This window comes from Octopus bimaculoides, chromosome 1, assembly GCF_001194135.2.
Source record: "Octopus bimaculoides isolate UCB-OBI-ISO-001 chromosome 1, ASM119413v2, whole genome shotgun sequence".
NCBI lineage: Eukaryota > Metazoa > Mollusca > Cephalopoda > Octopoda > Octopodidae > Octopus > Octopus bimaculoides.
In genome coordinates this window covers 77,474,619-77,480,468 of record NC_068981.1, presented here as the reverse complement: position 1 = coordinate 77,480,468, position 5,850 = coordinate 77,474,619, and positions in this window count along the sequence as shown.

Genomic DNA, 5,850 nt, shown 5'->3' with positions numbered 1-5,850 from the left:
AGGAGAGAGAGAGAAAGAGAGAGAGAGAGAGCGATGAAGAGAGGAGAAAAATTGAAAGTGCTACGAAAAACAAGCATAAGAAAAGATGCATAGTAAAAGACATATACCAGAGAGAAAAAGAGTGAGCGAGAAAGGGAATTACCGAAAGGGAGAGAAGCAGAGAGAGGAAGAGGGAGGGAAAGAGACACTCTGGCAGAGATTCAATGTGGGAGAAAGGTTAATAAACGAATACAATGAGTGTGAACGACAGTAGTAGAAGAGATAGGAAGAGATGGGAAGAGAAAGAGAGAAAGATATCATAGTAACGTCTTCAGGTTGAACACATATAACGTTTATGGCAGAATGTAACTGGGAGGAACTGAAATAGGAATAGGAAATATGGAAAGACGAAGAGAGAGAGAGAGAGAGTAGAGGTAGGGAGAAAAAAGATGGAGAGAAATATGGAGAAAGAGGGAGAAAGGGAGAAGAAGACAGGGAGAGAAAGAGAGAAAGGGAGAAAGGGAGAGATAATACGAAAATGGTGGGGGAGAGGAAATAAATAGAAAACAAGATTGGCTTACCTAGAAAGAAAAAGGAAAAAATAGGTAGAGATAGGGAAATATTTTGAAATGTCTAGAAAACAACCCACACGCCTTACTATGGCTTCATCTTCAAATACGATTAGAAGATTTTACTTGGTTTCGTTTTACCTTAAACCTTGCGAAGAATTTATTGAGTAAGGAAATCTCTGTAGGTTTAAGTAGGGTGTTTCTCTTCAAGGTCTTATTCAATTCAAACAGTTATATCAATGCAATAAACTCTTACATATATATAGGGATATATATACATACATATATATATACACATATATGTATGTATATACACAAACAAAGATATAAGCATTCGAATACACACTCACAGAGATATACACAATCGCAGCGGCGACAAACTAAACAACTGATACACAAACACCCATATATTACACTCGCACAATATACAAAAGCGTAGAGAAATATGATTGACTACATATGTGCATATATTATTATTATTATTATTATTATTATTATTATTATTATTACTATTATATAATTGAACGCCACGCATTTTCGAGTAAGTTTATACACACACACACACACACACACACACACACACATATATATATATATATATACATGCATACACATGCCTACATACATGCACACATACATGCACACATACATACATAAACTTATAACACAGCATATCTTCAAGAAATTGCCGAAATATAAATATATATACACATTACACGCACACACATAGACACACACACATAGACACACACACACACACACACACTGCACACACACACACACACGTACACACACACACACACACACACACACACACACGCACAGAAATACAAACACAAACGTGTATATATGTGTATTTATATATATGCATACGTACAGGTATATAGTTTCTGTTTATTTTCAGCTATGCAAACATTATGACGTTCAGTACATACTTGTGTGAGAGACTTATAGATTCTGACATACACTTATGTTTAACGCAAACATGATTACACAGCAGAACCAAGGTTTGGTTCAACTGGCCTTTTGGTCGTCCTACATACCAGCGTATTGATATATATATCACAGCAGTGATATATGTATATGTACGTATGTAAATGTGTATTTATGTATAAATGTGTCTGTATATGTGTATATAATATATATGAATTTATATACGCATACGTGTGTGTTTGTGCATGAGCATAAGTGTCTGTGTACATATATGTGCCTCCGTATGTTTTCCTAATAATATATATGTATGGATGTTCATGTATCGCGATACATCATCTATAACACTTCAAGGAAGCCAAAACTATTACCACAACAGTCAGTATGTCTAGCAATAACACGAACACGTTTGAAGCTGTTTGCCAATGATTTTCATCCATTTCTTTTCTAGGGCCAGAGACTTTCTGACACACAACTCACTTGCGTCGATTCCGTTGAGCTTCGTTCACTCACATTCTCTTAACAGTAGTTTTCTTCAAAATTTATATTCAGAATTTATATTCTCTTCACACTTTCTTCAGTGCGTTGATGACAAATAAGTCTGGGATAATCCGATTGTGTCATAGACACTTCGGCTCTGATCAGGTGCCGAGTCTCTACAAAGCTCAAGTATGAAAGGCATTTGAGTATTGAGATGGTTCCTCTGCTACACGTGCGCACACATAATACCCACTGTTAGAATACTGATAGTCAAAATGCCAACGAGACAAAATACCAACAGTCAAATTCTCATTTTGTTTTTATCTAGCAAAGATAATTAATAAAATAAAATAATTTGTTTTAAAGCTGAAAAAAATTCATTAAACAGAAAACGGTTACCAAAGAATTTCTATTAGTAAAATAGAAAAAAAATTAAAATATTTTATCAAAAAACTAAAGCAATACATTAAAAAGAAGGTTGCCAAAAATAATTCACTTTAAAATTAATGCAATTTCTTAAAATGAAACAATAAATTGTGATCTATTGGCCTTAAGAAAAAAACACAGTGTTGGTCGGATTATATGTTGTGTGTACCTTGCTATTATTTTGTATCCATTCAAATAGCATTAGCTTCAAGAGATATTGTCCAAGAATTAATTTTGTGTTAGCTAACTCTTGTTGAATTTTTTTGACGAATTGGGCATAGCTGTATAGAATATCAGTTGGGTTGTCGAAACTCTTCTATTTAAAGCTTGGTACCTTCTTTCTTGAGAATTGATTGTTCTGGTTAGATCCGATTCAATTAGTTGTTAACAGTTCGTAACTCAATTTGAAAGGCAGGACACCTCGACGACCTCGATTAACAATGCCGAGCTGCGATCTTAGAAAATATTTCAATAACTCGCATAGCACTGTATCGTTCTTTTTCCATCTAGCGTGTCCACAGGATCATTATACATGTTGAATACATCTTCTGGAGGAACAAAATATTCCGAAGCTTGATGGAAAAAGGACCTTCAGGATTGAACAGCCAACCCTGCTAATCAGAATTTGGTGCTTTGTGAAGTTTCTCTTAGACAGAGTATTACCGCTACTGCCGTTCCATATTTGTATTCACATTATAAAAGTTTTGTACACCGCTACTTTAACCTAATATCTGTTTTTAAATGGGTATATTAATTTAACTCCAGCGTAGAATGCATTAAGACAAACCAGCCGATGTTTTGCTTATTGATTTCTCTATTTTTGGTTTGTCAGAGCATTCGGAGAGGGTGATATTCATCGCTGAGGAAACCAAATCATGCCGGAACCAGCATTTTCAGTGAAGACCCGTGATTTAACGCGTAAATCTCTGGGAAATACTTCTCTGTGGACATAATATTGCAGTTAGTTCGATGTGTATGTACACACTACATGTTATACACACCTGTAGTTTACTTTAAATCTCTTTCAAGTGTGTAAGATGTATTGGTAAAAATGAAAATAACAACCAAGCATAATTACTATAGCAATTTTCACTGTTTGTTGCAGATATTTTAAATTCATTTGCAATTGATGATAAGGTTCTTTATGTACATGTTTGGTAACACTGAAATTTTTTAGATCCAGAAACAACTTGAAGAATAAAAAGTTGCATTAAAAAATTGCATTAGAAAATATTCAACGCTAGGACTTTTTCTTTTAGAGACTAAACTTTTATATTTTCATTATTGAATAAATATAAATATCACCACTTTCTAATGATAAGATAAAAATCCTCATGTTTTGTCATTCGTGTAATATTTATACTATCACTGCGACTTTGCATTCGCCGTAAACTGCAAGATAATTTATCATTATGAAGCAATGAACAAAATACATTGAAAGATAAACAACATAGATAGTTTGAATTTCTGATGTCGCTTCATATGATTGTGCCGCAGCTACGTTTACGTCTTCAACAGATTCTAAACCCCATAGATCGTGTTAGCAGATGCTAATGGTTTGGCGAAATCTTTTGAATAACATCGGCACAAGTTAGAACTTAATTTGGCCTCAGAGTACTCCTCACGTTTTCTATGAATAATCGTTTCTTAATTTCTGCCGACAATATAAGTATTCGTCAAAGAAAAGATTTCTATTACGTTAACTACAAGTTACAGATTAAATCTTACAAAGCTAAATGAATAGAATAATAAATTTTAAAGTAGTTTCGAATCTAAACGACAGTCTAAGCAAACTTCATATGGTAAAGAGTCGAATATATTTTATGAAGTGACGTTTCGGACATTCGTCTTTCTTTGAAGCGAAGTGAAAGATACAGTTGTCCTTCCTTTCGAGGACAAGAATGTTTAGAGACACTTAGGAAGCAAGTTGCAGAAGATTGATTGCGAACGAACGACGTAGAGAGGGGAAAGTAATTTTATTAGCTCGTTGCTTTCATTTTAAATTGTGTCATTGACTCGAAATTTAATATCTACGATTACTGTGCATCTCAATATATAAATTAGAATTACAAACATAAAAATATCACTTCAAAGCAAATAGTCGTATAAAATCTCAACCTAACTTCATCTGGTGTAGGGTGTCATCAATTGCGATGGAGAACAACGTAATACAGATGGAGATCTAGAGTTCCGATTGGCTGATCATTGAATATTTTCTACAGGAATGTTAATCTCAGTATTTTGTATTTTCTACTTTGTTTTTCACTAAATTTTCTAATTTGTTTTTCACTGAAATAGTACTTAGATTGCGGCCATGCTGGGACACTGTTGGGATTTTATTGAAGAGATTAACCACAGTGCTTATTTTTTACACATTTTATCTGTTGCTTTTGCCGAACCTCTACATTAAGGGTACGTAAACAAACCAACACCAGTTGTCACGAAGTGAGCGGACAAACTCAAAAACACGTAGACACAGGAAGACGTGCTTACACATACACAGACAATCACATAATCCATATATATACATAAGTATTGGTTTGTTTACGTCTCCGTAACTTAGGGGTCCGGAGAAAGACACCGATAGAATATGTACTAAGCATATTAGATACTAGTGTTCACTTGCCCGATTAATCCCGTTAAGGCGGTGCTGTAACATGGCCACAGTTCAGTAACTGAAATATGTAAAAGAATAAAAGAAAGTTAGAAAATATAGCGTAAAGAGCTCAGGGAAACTAAGGTTTTCCAAGAATATCCCGCCCACATACACGCACAGGGACGCACACACGCAGACTAACGCACGCACACACACAAACACACACGCGCTCGCACGCACGCACGCACGCACACACGCACGCACACACTCACACACACACAAATACACTCGCTTGTTTGCATATATATGCATATATATATGTATGCAAGTGTGTACACGCACGTACATGCGTACAGATATATTTGCATATATCTATTCATGTATATGGACAAGGATATATTCATATAGAGATATATACATATGTATATGTATGTTGTTGTTGTTGTTGGCAGTCCGTCGCTTACGACTTCGGGGGTTCCAGTTGATCCGATCAACGGAACAGGCTGCTCGTGAAATTAACGTGCAAGTGGCTGAGCACTCCACAGACACGTGTACCCTTAACGTAGTTCTCGGGGATATTCAGCGTGACACAGTGTGACAAGGCTGACCCTTTGAATTACAGGCACAACAGAAACAGGAAGAAAGAGTGAGAGAAAGTTGTGGTGAACGAGTACAGCAGGGTTCGCCACCATCCCCTGCCGGAGCCTCGTGGTGCTTTAGGTGTTTTCGCTCAATAAACACTCACAACGCTCGGTCTGGGAATCGAAACCGCGATCCTATGACCGCGAGTCAACTGCCCTAACCACTTGGCCATTTCGCCTCCTGTATATGTATGAATATATATATATATATATATATATATATATATAT